This window comes from Pelophylax lessonae (assembly GCF_965119305.1).
Source record: "Pelophylax lessonae genome assembly, chromosome: 5".
NCBI classification, from domain to species: Eukaryota; Metazoa; Chordata; class Amphibia; order Anura; family Ranidae; genus Pelophylax; species Pelophylax lessonae.
In genome coordinates, this window is record NC_138772.1 from 236,581,200 (window position 1) to 236,598,186 (window position 16,987).

The window sequence follows — 16,987 nt, forward strand, 5'->3', positions numbered from 1 at the left end:
ACACACCCCTGGGGGTTGGGGGTGTCGGCAACAGTCTAGAATCTCAGGAAATGAGCAGAATGACCTGAGTGCCTTTCTGTTCATAGCACATCGGCTTCACTTAACAGACGAGGAAGCTTTATTAAGTAAGCAGTATGGGGAATGAACAATTTGAAGGAAAAGAAAAACGAAAGTTCCACTTGAAATCCTTGGTAACATCAAATTTCATTTTGTTAAGGAGTTGATTTGTAAATTGTTTCCTGGTAGCACACATCTCCCATTTTTCAAATCCAATTAGACATTTTTATGAATCTTGGATGAAAGTTGTATCATTCTTGGGTGAAAACCTTCTTTTTTTTTTTTTTTTTTTTAATAACCAACTCCCAGGAGTTTAAAATAAGAGTACCTAAGAAAATAGTTAAACGTGTAGTTGAAAATTCTAAATATATGAACATTTCCCAAAACATTAACAAATGTATTTGTTTGAAATGCCTTAAAATTAAGAAAAAAAACAGATACGCTATCCATCAAATTCTTTTTCATCTGCAGCACCTCTTTGAGATCATACACATTATAAATTTAAGCTTTTTGTCTTACACTTATTTGTAATTCTTTGTTGGTGTTTTTGAGAACAGGAATGCATAGGCAGTGTAATATATTCTATGCATGGTTCCTCCAAAATTTATTCTGCTTGGAATAAACATGCTTATCTCTGTCCTAAACACTGCCTGCCTAAAGTCTTCCACTTTATTGATATCCTACCTGTATTTACTTCTACTTCACAAGAAATTGGCAAATGTCTGGAAAACATTCGATGTTCCTTTGATTACATTTTTCAGCTGACTGTTTTCCTCTGTTGAGTGCTTCTCTCTTCCCCCTTAATAGGTACAAGCATAAACATTAGCCTTACTCAAATGTGCATGTTTGTACAATCATCATCTTTGAAAATGTCTGGATTGAATGTGGCCAGCTGCTCTAAAGTGGAACCATCCAGTACATTTACATTTTACTTGGAGATGAGCTACCCATGGTGACCAACAGAGGCATAAACCGTATTATGTGTTCATAACATGCAAGTTTATAAGGGTCCTTTCACACCTGTCCGTTCCCCTGACGGACTCCGCTGTGCTCAGCGGGGGATCGATCTGCCGATCCACGCTGAGCAGGCGGATGACAGCTCCTTCTCCGCTCTGTGTGCAGAAACGGAGCTGTCAGATCCCCGCAGTCCTCTATGGGGGAATCGGATGAGAACGGACCGCCTGTCCGTTCTCATCTTATTCGATCCACCAGACGGATGGAAAATGGGGTTTCCATCCGTCCGGATTTGACTGACAAGATCAGATCGGATGGCAGTGGGTGTCAGCGGACATGTTTCCGATGACATCCGCTGCCCCATAGGGATGCATGGGGCATCTGATCAGGTCCGCCTGAAAAACTGACTGGCGGATCTGATTGGACCGTATGGGTAAAAGGGGCCTAATACAGGTTGTTGCTCTGTATGCAAGTTTGTAACAAAAGAGAAAAATGGCTGCCCCACGTATTTGGGTAACAATTGACTTAATTACTAAATTACTATCGGTACCTTTTATCTCATCGCAAAATGTGTATTTTTTTTTTTAAAACTCAGTTCTATTTAAACTAATGTTATAGACCTTTCTAGATCTAGAATATACTTACCGGTATATTCCTTCACAGGCCACTTGGCTAATAAAGCAGTGGTCACAAAACCTTTTTTCTTTTAAATAAATGGCTTCATAAAAAATAAATGAGCCGAAGTACAAACATGTCGTCTATATTTTCACCACCATCGCTAGCACATCTTTTTGCATCTTATTTTCCTATAAGCATACATTGACCTATATCTTTCACAGTTTAGATGGACAAATTGTAATAGCATTGGGGTTTACTGCAAATAGACTGGAACAAGTGTCTGCATTTTTAACTACTATATTTGTTTTTTTATTCCATGCATGTTGAATATTTTAACCAGGACAGTAAATTGTGATATGTCAATATTTCTGTAAAACAGAATAGATATGATAGATGTTCTAACACTTCCGCAATCTACCTAAAACAAAAAATGATTTTCGCTAATGGTTTTTATTCATTTTTTTTTTTTTGTGGAACAGGAAACCTTTAATAACTTGTAAGTTGTTTATATATATATATATATATATATATATATATATATATATATATATATATATATATATATATATATATATATATATATATATATATATATATATAATATAATATTTTTTTTTTTTTTTCTCCCCAGGAAATTCATTTCCTGCTAGTGGTGGGGAACCTGCATTTTAAAGCCTCTTCTTTCACTGACTGTTTCTAAGGCCATATAGGTTTTTGTTAGCTTGGGGGCATGCTAGATGTGATGTATTAAATAAATAAAAGACCAAATTAATTACAGACCCAATATAAAAATCGGATAAATTGCAGATGTAACGAATTCTTGACTATTTACAAATCTTCTAACCAGTGTTTTTACAGCTAGTATAATAAGCGTAGTGCTCTATGAATACTCAATGCCGTACCATGTAAAACTTGGTGCTACAATTGAAGTGAACACTGACTCTGTTTCAGCCAAAACTCAAGGCTAGCCATATACAGCTCAGTCAGATGCAAAATTGTCAGCTGAACAGGAACTGCAACCTGTCAGATGCGGTACTGTGCAAGTATTCAAGCAGCACAAGCAGATGTTGCGGATGCTTGGATAATGTAACTGGCAGGGGAAATTCCTCTATCCACACTGCTGGCATACAATACTGTTAGTCTGGATGGAGGAATCAAGTGATTATCTCCTTTTCAGCCAACAGGCAAATGGAGAGTAAAAGTGTGTTTAGTTAGCTTGCATCTAAATGTGCCAGAAAAGCTTTTAGTGCAATATTGATTTACTGGTAGCCAATAATGTTATCTATGTATAATAACACCATTAGTTTACATTGTAATACTGTTCATAGAATACTATACCTTCAGATATGAATGCAAGAGTAATGTAAGCATGTTTTATGCATGTTTGTATGGACATTACTTGGGGAAATTGTGAAAAAAAAAAAAACATATATTTTGTTTTATACAAATCTTTAATAAAGAAGCCACAATTACACTTACCTGCTGAGTTTCAAATGCATTTTTTGATGTAGACCATTTTTTGTGTGTGTATATATGATCACTGTTTAACCGCTTGCCAACTGCCACAAGTACATATACTGCGGCGGTCAGCCCCGTGCAGGCAAAGTGACGTATGGGGACGTCACTCGCCTGCGAGCCAATAGGGGGCGAGCCCGCGCCGCCGGAGGCGCGCCCCTGCTCGCTCACTGATCCCCGCACGTGTGACCGGCGGACCCGATATCTGCCGGTCACTCGCAATCGTCTGTTACAGAGGGAGAAAGGCAGGCAGCTAATGTAAGCAAAGCCGCTTGTCATTCTCCCTTGTGTAAGTGCAGAGGTCATACGGTCCTGCTATGCAGGATCGTAATCTCTGTAGTTACACAAACAGCCATATCCCGTAACAGTTAGAAGCACACCCCTAGGGACACACTTAACCCCTCATTCTCCAATAAAGTTAACCCCTTCCCTGCCAGTGTCATTTTTACAGTAACAGTGCATATGTATAGCACTGATTACTGCAGTAATGTCACTGGTACCCCCAAAAGTGTCAAATGTCAGTCAAGGGTCCGATCTGTCCGCCGCAATGTCGCAGTCCCGCAAACAAAAAATCGTAGATCGCCGCCATTACTTGTTAAAAAAAAAAAAAAGACAAATCTTTCCCTTAGTAAACGCAATAACTTTTGCGCAAACCAATCAAAATACGCTTATTGCGGTTTTTTTTTTTTTTTTTTTTTTTACCAAACATATCTAGCAGAAAACAAATTTGCCTAAAATGTTAAAATTTAGATTTTTTTTTTTCCGTTTTTTTTTTTTTTTTTTTTTTGTGAATTTCATATAAAAAAAATTGGAAAAATATTGTTATTTTTGCAAAATTGTCGCTATTTTTTTGTTTATAGCGCGTTATCAAAAAATTGCACCGGTGATGAAATGCCACCAAAAGAAAGCTCTGTTTGTGGGGGAAAAAAGATCAATTTCATTTGGGTACAGCGTCGCACGACCGTGCAATTGTCCGTTACAGTCACACAGTGCCGAATCGCAAAATACCCCCTGGTCAGGAAGGGGGTAAAATCTTCCGGGGCTTAAGTGGTTAAAGGACTGTCTAGGATAACTATAGTTTACATAAACTTGGGGTCAGTTGGTCCTTCTTGCCCTCTCCTTCCCATATACACAGTTGCATCTCATAAAAGTAGAATATCATCAAAAAGTTAATTTTAATTCAGTAATTTAATTCAAAAAGTGAAACTCCTATTTTATATAGATACGTTAATCACACAGTGATTTAGTTCAAGCACTTTGCTGGTGTTGGTCCACCGTTTTATCAAGTCCAAAGTCAGCGTAGCCCTCTACAAGGAAATTCTAGAGTGATTCATGCTTCCCTCTATTGACCAGCTTTATGGAGATGATTTCATTGTCCTGCAGGACTTGGCTCCTCCCCACACTGCCAAAAGTACCAATACCTAGTTTACTGATCATGGTATCTGTCAGAGAAACAGCCATGCTGCAACTGGCGACTCTGCCAGTACTTCCAATGGCCGCAATGGACTCAGGCCATAGACTCATTGTCAGTGAAATGGCTGTGCTGCAAACTGGCAACTTTCCAGTACTTCCCATGGCCGCAATGGACTCAGGCCATAGACTAATTCACTGGCCTATAAAAGGGCTCTGCTCAGCCCATCAGATTGCTGGATTGTCTTCAGCTCTTCCTGTTTCCTGTGCATTGCTACTTCCTGGATTCCAGTTTGACCCGGCTTGTTCCTGACCTGTCTGCTCTCTCTCCTGGCTTTGACCCTCGGCTTCGTCTGACCATCCCTGCTCCAGTTTGGCTCTCCTGTTATCTGATCTCGGCTTGGCTCACGGACTTGCTTCCTGTCTACCTGCCCTCCAGTACCTGATCTTGGCTTCCCCACGGACTTGTCTGCTTCTGGCTTTCCTAACATACCTTTGGCTTGCACCTGTTGCAGCTTCCTGTGTTTGACCCCCGGCCGGTCTTACACCTACTGCCTGGTTGTTCCTGGTTCCTCCTTGGACTGTCCGGTGTATTCCTGCCCAGCACTCTGCTAGAGACCGCCTGTTCACCATCAGGACCCTGCTGGCAACCAGTGCTTCTGTGGGCGCTACACCCTCTGTCTCAACCCCAGGGGTGTGTCGCACTCAGCCGCAAGGGGAGCCCTCTCTGCATCTCGGCCTCGGATCAGGTACGTGACAGTATCACTGTGCTTGATTGGCCAGCAAACTTAATTGACCTAAACCCCATAGAGAATCTGTGGAGTATTGTCAAAAGGAAGATCAGAGACACAAGATCCAAATGCATATGAACTGAAAGCCACTATCAAAGAAATCTGGGCTTCCATAACCCCTCAGCAGTACCACAGGCTGATCGCCTCCATGCCATGCCGCGCCGCATTGATGCAGTAATTCATGTAAAAGGATCCTCGACCAAGTATTGAGTGCACACTATACTGTACATGGACATACTTTTCAGTAAGCCAACATTTCTGTAGTAAACTTTTTTTTTTTTTTTTTTGGTGTTCTGTTATATTCTAATTTATAGAGATACTGAGTTTTGGGTTTTCACTAGCTTTAAGCCAAAATCCTCAAAATTTAAAAGGAAAATGCTTTAAATAATTCACTTTGTGTGTAACACATCTGTATCTAAGATATATGCTTCACTTTTTAAATTGAATTATTGGAAAAAAAAACTTTTTGATGATATTCTAATTTCTCTTTCATTCGATGGACACAGAGCTCACTAAATCATAACTAGTGTGTTGCCTCCTCCAGGACTAGACAGAACAAAAAACAACTGGCTATGCCCATGGGCTGTCCTCAGCTGGTATATAACTCCTCAGTTTTAATCTGTCTAGTCAGGAGTAAGAAGGACCTAGGTTTTCCTTCCTTACATCTTTTTCTCCTCTCACCTACCAGGACGGCAAACACATGAGATGAGAGGCTCCACCGTACAGCAAACACCATCAGTTCACAGTTGTTAAAAGGCCCCACCCTTCCCCTTGTCCCTTAGTATTGATTGTGTTTCTCCTACAGCGAAACATTTTTTTTTCTCTGACTTGGAGACTGTGTTGGATGGTCTCCCTGTGAGGCAGGTTCAGCAACGCCGGTGAAGGCCACTGTACCTGCACGCCTTCTAGGCTTCTCACAGGTCACTCCAGGATACAGGCAGTCGGTCACAGTGGTGGTCCCTCCAGAGCCTGTGGCCTGCTATTCAGCAGGGGTCTCCTCCGGTCCTCCCGGGCATTAAGCTGGCATTTGCATTCTGCGTTTTTTTTTTTTTTAAATTCCAGCTGGACAGCACACTCCAAACCGCGCTTTGAAGCTGGAAATTCCGGTTTATGCAGGAAAGGCGGAGCATCCGCAGCGCGACCTAGAAGAGGGAAGCGAGTACGGATGAGACGCCAGATCCCGCATTTGCGGCGATGAGGCCGACTCTCCGTCCAAAAGAAGACAAAAAACTGGCGAAGATATGAAACCTGCCACAACCCACCTCATGGAGAAGGGAAGGTCGGTTCAGGTGGCTACAGGCAAAAGCAGATTTGAGCCCGGTAAGTGCCGTTTTCTTTTCTGATTGGGGCCAATACCTGTGTCAGACTTAGTCCCTGGTAGTTCCCATGCTCTCCCTCAGCGGGGCCTGTAGCAAAGTTTTTTTGGGGCAGGAAGAGTGACCGGTTTATCTCCTTCTAATGCAGAATTCCCATGAAGAACCCAGGAGGCCTCTGATAAAGCATCCCCTGTATCCATAATAGGAAATTAGTGCAGCGCTAAAACTAAAATGAATCAATTGAATAGGAAATATAGTCCATGCAAAGGAGGAAGGGCCCCGTGTGGCTAAAGATGCACTCAGAGCCAATGCTGTGGTCTTGAAACTACAAATCCACCACCAGATAGAATGGCCTCTCACCTCAAAGCACTGACCACAAAGGGTCAAAAACACCAGGGCAAATTCCACTTGCAACTGAACCGCGGAAGGGAGGAGCCGTCACATCACCCGCCGTCTCACGGAGCCGCTCGAGGAAGTGTACGACTGTTGCATTCAGCAAGAGAGGATGGGATGTGCCTGCTGTATGCTGTTAAGAGGCTTTTTTATGTTTTAGTTAATAAATGTGTGTTAGATATACTTCACTATGTGCGATCCCTTGCCTTTCTTTGAGTCACACCACTAAGAGAGCAAGTTTTCGGATTGTCTGAATGGTATCCCCTGGAGGTAGAAAGGAGATTAGTGTCGCTACAGGATGACACTGTGGACACTGGGGTGATTCTGTGCGGCATCCTAATTTATTAACATATAAAGGGGATAGAGCTGCATGGACTTTGTTGGCACCATAACAGGACAATCAAGTCATAAAAAATTGTATTTTTATTTTGAAAATATTAAAAGCTCTATATATATATATATATATATATATATATATATATATATATATATATATATATATATATATATATATGTATGTGTAGAGGAAGACATAAAAGTTTTTAAGATTCATACCAAATCTATTGAAAGCATAACAATGCTCAACTATCCAAAATATGACATTTGCACAAAGTGTGAATACAGATTAGTTGCATTTTCTTACCATAATAAAAGTATTGATAGCAGAGTGCAATAGCACTGTTTTTTCCTAATTATAGAATCGTTTGTAGTCACTCTACTTCTATAGAACAACTACAGTCTTCATATAACGATTTTCTCCTGAAGAAGCGCATCTGGCACGAAACATGTAGAGAATGTTTGTTTAAGAAAATACTACCACTGAATATTGAGCCCTTAAAACCACCATCATCGTTGGAATCGTATTATTTGCCAATTAAGTCTGTTGATAACAATCACGGGTTGTCCGTTTTCTTGTCTCCTACTAGGTTTTAGATGGCATATTTTCTCCAATAAGATGGTTATAGGGGCTTTGGGTACATTGAGTATTATATCAGCACTTACGCTTGTTTTTAAAGATTCTGTCTTTAGTCTTGTTTTGCTTTTTGTCTTATGTTTGTTTTATATATATATATATATATCGCTTTTAATATTTTCAAAATAAAAATACAATTTTTTATGACTTGATTGTCCTGTTATGGTGCCAACAAAGTCCATGCAGTTCTATCCCCTTTATATGTTAATCCCCTGGAGGTATTTGGAGCAACTGGGATCATCCCATCCATCCATTCTGCCAAAGGTGTTATCCTTAGTGTTCAGTTGCAAGAAGCTGGAATCTGTCCTGGTGTTTTTGACCCTTTGTTGTCAGTGCTTTGACGTGAGAGGCCATTCTATCTGGTGGTGGATTTGTAGTTTCAAGACCACAGCGTTGGCTCTGAGTGCATCTTTATCCACACAGGGCCCTTCCTCCTTTGCATGGACTATATTTCCTATTCAGTGGATTCATTTTAGTTTTAGCGCTACACTAATTTCCTATTATTAATTTTTTTGGTTAATTAGATTCATTTTGAGTGTCAGCTGCTTTTGTCTTTAGTGGAGGTGTATGCGCTGATATATTTTCACTTTTGCACATCCCCTGTATCTGCTAGCACTAGCTCCTCTGAAAAGTGTTGTCATTGCGGGGAGAGACTGCCCAGATCTCACACTAAACCCTTTTTTGTTATAGATGTATTAACAAACTGGCTGGTAAAGAGGCCTCAGGGTTGATGAAAGATTTCCTTAAGTCTATGCAGGAGGAAATGCTAGCCACTATCCAGTCCTTCCGCACCTCTGTAGATTTCCTCCTGGTAACAGAGCCGGGTGAGCTAACCCTTAAAGAGGGCCCTTCTTCTCAGGAGAGTTTACTTTCCAAGGCAGGCCCATCTGCTTTTCTGCCTGGTTCGCAGGGTCTCCACCCCCCCCCCCCCCTGCTCAAGCAAGGGAAGAGGAAGGCCTAGGGAATTCAGAAAGTCAGGCTAAGTCTCAGCTTAGCTCTGGGGAGGTTTGGTCTGGAAAATCTAGAGGGACTTCCTCAAGCTGTTTATGCTACAGAAGAAATCCCAGAACTCCCCAAGGAGACCTCGGCACAGGATAAGATGTATAAAGGGCTGGTTAAAAACCAATCCAAGGTTTTACCTGTTCACCAATCCTTGAAAGATTTATTTCTTCAAGAATGGTAGTTTCCTGAAAGAGGTCTGGTTAGACCAAAGACCTGGAAAAGGAGATTCTCCTTTAAGAGGAGAAGGTGCACAAATTCTAAAAAGTCCAAAATTAGATGCCTCCCTGTCTCAAGTGACTAAAAGGTCTGACCTCTCTTTTAACCGCCTGACATCCGCGCTACAGCCTATATACGGCTGCAGCGCGGACTTGAATTTTCGGGAGGCCGTTTTTAAACGGCCTCCCAGAAAGACTCTCCCCGCGCGCTCCCGCGAGCGCGCATCGGGGAGAATCTGTGTCGGCCGTGTCCCTTGGACACGGCCGATCACAGATCGTGGTGAATGGCCAATCACAGCGGCCATTCACCACGTGATCAAGCCGTCCAATGAAAGATGATCTCATATGTAAACATATGAGATCATCTCTCATCGCCGGCGCTCCTTCCTCACACAGAGCCTGCAGTGTGAGGAAGGAGGGGGAGCCGACAGCCGCCGGGGACACCGAGAAATGTAATCAGGGCACTGATCACCAGTGCCCTGATTACTAAAGGTAAAAAAACATACACATTGCCCCCCCATCAGTGCCCACAGTGCCCGCCTCAGTGCCCCCCATCAATGCCCACAATCAGTGCCCATAGTGCTGCCAGTCAGTGCCCATCAGTGCCTGCTCATCTAGGCACTGATGAGCACTGACTGGCAGCACTATGGGCACTGAGTGTGGGCACTGATGGTGCCGCCCAGCAGTGCTCATCAGTGCCATCTGCCAGTGCCCATCAGTGCCATCTGCCAGTGCCCATCAGTGCCATCCACCAGTGCCCATCAGTGCCGCCTATCAGTGCCCATCAGTGCCGCCTCTCAGTGCCCAGCAGTGCCACCTCTCAGTGCCGCCTATCAGTGCCCAACAGTGCCGCCTATCAGTGCTCATCAGTGCGGCATATTAGTACCTCCTCATCAGTGCCCATAAGTGCCACCTCATCAGTGCCCATCAGTGCAGCCTATCAGTGCCCATCAGTGCCGCCTCATCAGCGCACATCAGTGAAGGAGAAAATTTTATTTTCAAAATTTACTCGCAGAAAATAAGAAAAACTTTTTTTTTTTTTCATAATTTTCTGTCTTTATTCTTTTTTTTTGTAAAAAATAAAAAACCCAGAGATGATTAAATACCACCAAAAGAAAGCTCTATTTGTGTGAAAAAAATGATAAAAATTTCATATGGGTACAGTGTAGCATGACCGCGCAATTGTCAAAGTGTGACAGCACTGAAAGCTGAAAATTGGCCTGGATGGGAAGGGTGTTTAAGTGCACAGAAGGCAAGTGGTTAAAGACACAGGGAATATCAGAGATGTCAGAATCTCTGTTAAAGAAAGCCTGGGATGTCAACTCATCCACTATGGCTCCAGCACTGGCTGCAACCTGCGTGGCTAGGAACACAGATTTCTGGATAGAAAGGCTTACAAAAGCACCTTTTTACAAGGAAAAAAGTCCCAGGACCTGCTGGATTCCCTTTCAAGTAATAGGGAACGCTGTCTACTTGGCCGATGCAGCAGTTAAACAGTTGGTTTAATGCTTGGGAAGGCGACTGTACTTCAAAGGTGAAGCTCTGTGGGCTACCTTTTGAAGGATCCTTAGTTTGGCTCAGGCCTGGATGAAGTATTGTCCAGATCCTCTGAGAATGGGAAGAAATTTCCTAGCAAGCCCAAAAGGGAGAGATATAGGAAATTTTTTCGTGGCCCCCTGGGGCAAAGTCAACAGAGAGCCAAGAAAGAGCCCAATAAGAAGTGGGGCTTTGGTAGAGGTAGAAAAAGGAATAATTTGCCCCCCCCCCTCTCCAGGCTCAAGTGCCAAAGATACTAAGTGACGCCAGAGTCAAAGTGGGGGGCAGACTGTCTCATTTCATTTCCCAATGGGAGGAATTTTCAGTCAGTCCATACATTTATCACCTCAATCAGGAAGGCTACTGCCTAGATTTTTCATCCATACCCCCACTAGAAGTGACTTTAACTCATCCTCCAAAAGATGGACTAAAGAGGGAGCCCTTTTGTATGGGATTCAAGAACTGTCAGAACAACTAGTGATAGTTGCTGTGCCAGAAGATCAGCTTTACCAAGGCTTTTACTCCCACACGTTTGTGGTACCCAAGCCCTCAGGGAAAATACCGCCTTATCATAAATCTCAGAAACTTAAACAAGTTCCTAGAGTAGTTATACAGTCCGCAAAAACATATTGAAAGATGTGTTTATGACTACTCTGGATCTCAGGGATGCCTACCTGTATGTTCCAATTATATCCGGAAAACAAGGCCATTCTAAGATTTGCCGTCTTTGGTCTATGAGTTCTGGGGCTCCTATCAGCCAGCATTCCCGGCAGTTACACTCGAGACCTTCAAATCTTCCATCTTTCCTCCTGGGACATAAAGGTTGAGTCCCTGGATGAAAGGGTAATTCTCACCCTTTAGGTAAAAACCTCCCTGTAGTGGTGGTCAATTCAAAGCAATTTAGAAAAGGGCAGACCTTGGGGTCAGTGGAGCCCTCTGAAGGTCACCACAGATGCAAGCACCTGGGGGTGGGGGGCTCCTCTAGAGGGAGCCCAAGCCCAGGGCATCTGGGACAAGGAAGTAGCCCAGGCCTCCTCCAACTTCATAGAACTCAGAGCAGTGGGCGAAGCCCTGAAAGCCTTCGAGTTACATTTCAGGCGTGGAAATTCAGGTCTACTCTGACAATTCTACTACAGTAGCTTACCTGAATCACCAAGGGGGGTACCAGGTCCAGACCCCTGTTGGTACTAGCCCAAGGAAATCCTAGCCTGGGCTGAAGAAAGAGCGATCTTACTGTCGGCAGTTTAACATAAAAGGGGAAAGCAACTGGGAAGCAGATTTCCTCAGTCACCATCCAATAAGACAAGGAGAATGGGAGCTAAATCCCAAGATATTTCAGACACTAGTCCAAAAATTTGGCTGTCCAGAAGTAGACCTATTTGCCAGCCCAAAAAACAGTAAGGTAGGGAGTTTATTTTCGTTTTCGTGGTGAAGAGGGACGCTGGGCCTGGATGCTCTGACCCAGATATGGCAGTTCAAGTTAGCCTATGCCTTTCCCCCTCTAACGCTTATTCCTCGAGTTTCACAGAAACTCAGTCATTCCCTGGGCCTTCGCGTCGTCCTGATTGTGCCTTGGTGGCCAAGGAGGGCGTGGTTTGCGACCCTGAAAGCATTATCGGTAGCACCTCCTTGGAATCTTCTGAACCTCCCAGACCTGCTATTGCAGGGACCAGTTTGGCATCCCAGGCTGGAATTTTTCCAGTTGACGGCCTGGTTATCAAGCGCCAGATTCTTAGATTCAAGGGCTGCTCAGAGTGATAGATGCACTCCTGAGCAGGAAACCAGTAACGAGGAAAATATACTTAAAATAACATTTTGGGCTTGGGGTAGGCAGAAGCAAGTTTCTTCTGCCTCTGTCCTAATAATCTTGGATTTCCTACAAGATGGGGTAGAGAAGGGTGTGGCGGTACAAATAGCAACTCTGTTTTTTCTAGACGCAAGACTTTCAAAGGAACGTTTTAGTTAAAAGATTTTTGAGGGCCAGAAATAGAGCTACCCCTGTCACTAGAGACAGGTTCCCTCCTTGGGACCTGACTAGGGTTCTAGAGGTGTTATCTAGAAGCCCTTTTGAACCTATAGAAGAGGTTCCCTTTAAGTTTTTGTCCCTAAAACTAGCCTTCCTATTAGCTGTCACGACAGCCAGAAGGGTAGGGAACTTACAAGGTCTTTCAATTAAAGAACCATTTATTCTGATCTTCCCAGATAAGATTATCCTCTGGCCAGATCCCTTATATCTGCTTAAGGTATTCTAATTAGCTCAGTTACACTCATGTATAGATTATAGTATTTTGGCATCCATCCCAATCAAAGTAGAAAAAAACCTGGAAACGCCACCCAAAGGGAGGATTTTCCAGAAAAAATGGGGGAAGGGGGATGTTGTGATGCTTTAGTAAAGAAATGTGAAGCAAAAGATATATATATAGATATATATATATATAGATATAGATATAGATATAGATATAGATATATAGATATAGATATAGATATAGATATAGATATATATAGATATATAGATATATATATATATATATATATATATATATATATATATATGGCAAACTTTTTTCATACAATTAATACATAAGAGTTGTATATCGAAAATAATACACAAAATACAATAAATAAATCACCGGATATACCGATTGGTAAAAAACACTGAATATGAATGTGTAGGTTAAAAGACCTACAATACATCAATTATCATGAAATGTATAGATGATGGATACCACACACTGTGCGATTTGTAATGTTCCGGTACCTTTGGTACCCTAAATTACACTTTCCACAAGTGTATGCACCCCACCATTTACTTTTGGAAAGGTGCGCATACACCTTTAAGACTGGAGCTGTCATCACCCAGCGCCGGACTAGATGGCTATTTAAAGCGCCGGTTCTCACTCACATGTGTTCGTTCAAACACCTTTACCTGGATGCTAACCTTGCTTGAAGCTTCCATGCTTGCAAGCTTACCTCGCTGACGGAACCTCGCCGCGCTGATCCCTGTATCCCGCTACTGGATCATCCGCCACTCCTGAACCACCCTTCGGCTGTATCGCTAATAGTGCTAAGTACCCCGCAGGGGAATTCTCTATAAACTTATACTAAGCTTACACTATCTAGCTCTGCATAGTATGGACTGTTTATCACATCTGCATAACTAGATTGCTAGCTCTTGAGACTACTGCTACTTTTCTGCACTGGGTTGATCTCTTTTGTATGTCCACCTGCTATTCTGTCATCTGCTACCATACAACATTGCTAAACCTTCCTGCATCCATCTGCTACTGTCTCACCTTCAAGTGTCTATCACCTACCACCTCCACTCAACCTATCCCTCAACCTTCATCATTGTGTTACCACATACATAAAGTCATTCTAGGAACCAGCTTGCTAATTGTGTGTATTTACTGGCTGAAATAAGACCTTCCACACATGATGAGTCATTGAGGTTGGGAATGGTATCTCAGCATATCTCTTACATGACTACTGACGTGGAACTATTTCTGCAGCTGAAAATCCACACCATATAAGAAACGCAGAAGCGTTACAGATTGAACGAACCTAAAAAATGGATTCAGCAGAAATAACCACTCAGGTGACACAATTAAAACAGCAAGTATCTGCGTTAATACACGCACTTGCTGAATTAAAAGAAGACAATCAGGCTCTGTCGCAGCAGGTAATTAGACTGACACAACTTACCTCTGCTCAGTCCCCTGAACCCAAGATAAATCCCCCTTTGGTATTTACAGGCGATCGCAAAATATTTCGCGAATTTAAAAACGCATGTGAGTTACTTTTTTTGCTAAAACCTCGTACCTACCTTACTGATCACATTAAGGTTTGTACTATTATTTCTTACCTATCAAGCGATCCTCGAGCCTGGGCAGATTCTCTTTTTGAGAAAAACGACCAGCTTCTCAACTCCTATGCCTTGTTCCTGGCAGAGCTCACTAGCCTATATGATGACCCCAATAGGCAGAGTACTGCTGATCTTCAGTTAAGATCCTTGAAACAAGGAAGGAGGCCTGTAGAAGACTTTGTCGCAGAGTTCAAGAGATGGACCCTTGATTCAGAATGGAATGATGCATCTCTGAAAACCCAATTTAGGCTTGGCCTATTAGAAGCCGTTAAGGACGAGCTCGCCCGAGCGGATCTGCCAAAAACCCTGGATGCACTAATACAACTCTGTATTACCATAGATAGAAGACTACGAGAAAGAGAGGCTGAAAAGATGGGAATGCCATTATCCGTTTCCTCTCGGAGTCTGGCCGTTGACCCCGTTCCTATGGAGATAGGAACCATACGCCCACCGCTATCAACTATGGAAAAAGCCAAAAGACGAAATGAAAATCTCTGCTTGTACTGTGCATCCCCGGATCACAAGATAAACGTCTGTCCCCTAGTCAACAAAAAGAAGGGTGAGTGTTCACATGTCTCCCTAGGAGGATTGACAACTTCATTCACTAACCCCTACATTTCTGTTTTTTTGACATTACAGTGGGACCAGAACAGGATTACTACTAAGGCCATGATTGACACAGGATCTTGTGGAAATTATATGGATATATGTTTTGCTGCTTTAAATAAAATTCCTATTATTTCTAAACTCAAACCTGTCTCAGTAAGTCTTTTTACCGGTGTTCTGTTATCCTCTGGTCCGATCACCGATCAGACACAAGCACTTCTAGTCACTATTAACGAGTCTCATAGGGAGACTTCTACCTTCGATTTAATACCATCACCCCACTTTCCCATTGTGTTGGGACTTCCCTGGTTGCACACACACCAACCAACCATAGATTGGAAGAAACGGTCCTTGACCTTCCCTTCTTGTTATTGCGAGGAAACGTGTAACCTCCCGTTTTCCAGGAAGATTCTGTCTGTGGTGACAGATGAGATTGCACCACTATGTTATCAGGATCTTTCTGAGGTTTTTCTTGAGAAAAATGCTCAAGCATTACCTCCTCATCGAGACTATGATTGTAGCATTGATCTACTCCCAAATAGCAAATTGCCGTTCGGTCATGTTTATCCTCTTTCACAGGATGAACTTGCCCATCTCAAAACTTATTTGGATGAGAACTTGGAAAAAGGTTTTATTAGACCTTCCACTTCTTCCACAGCAGCAGGACTCTTTTTTGTTCGCAATAAAGATTCAAGTCTCAGACCTATCATCGACTACAGGAAATTGAATGCTATCACAATAAAAGATCGCTATCCTCTACCGCTTATCCCTGAGCTCATTGAGCAGGTGCGTGGAGCTACCTATTTTTCAAAATTAGACCTGAAAGGAGCATACAATCTCATTCGAATCCGTGATGGACACGAGTGGAAGACTGCATTCAGAACTAGATACGGATTGTTCGAATATCTTGTGATGCCATTCGGCCTATGCAATGCCCCTGCAGTTTTCCAACGATTTATAAACGATATTTTTAAAGACTTACTAGATGTCTGTGTTGTGGTATATCTGGACGATATACTTATATATTCACGGACCCTGTCTGAACACATAAGACATGTAAGACTTGTATTATCGAGATTGCTTGCACATAATCTTTATGTGAAGCTGAAGAAATGCTTGTTCCATAAAGATGAGGTACTCTTTCTAGGCTACATCATATCCAAAACAGGAATCGAGATGGACATGAGTAAAATATCCTGCATTCAGGATTGGCCTACACCAACTACACGCAAGGCGCTACAGCGATTCCTGGGATTTTCAAATTTCTACAGGAAGTTCATAAAAAACTTTTCTGCTATTGTGAGACCCCTCACACAGCTCACTAGCATAAAAATACCATTTAAATGGTCAGAAGAAGCAAATAAGGCTTTCCACTTGTTAAAGACAAGGTTTACTTCCACTCCCATATTACGCCATCCAGACCCATCCCTCCAATACATTCTGGAGGTAGATGCGTCAAACATGGCAGTAGGAGCAATACTCTCCCAACGACCTACCCACACTTCACCACTTCATCCAGTCGCTTTTTTTTCTAAATCCCTGAGCAGTCCCGAGATAAATTACCCCGTGGGTGAAAAGGAACTGCTTGCTATAAAATTGGCTCTGGAGAATTGGCGACATTTACTCGAAGGCACCCAACTACCAATAATTATATACACGGACCATAAAAACCTCCAATATCTTCAGACTAGCAAAACTCTCTCGCATCGACAGGTACGATGGTCACTATTCTTTCTAAG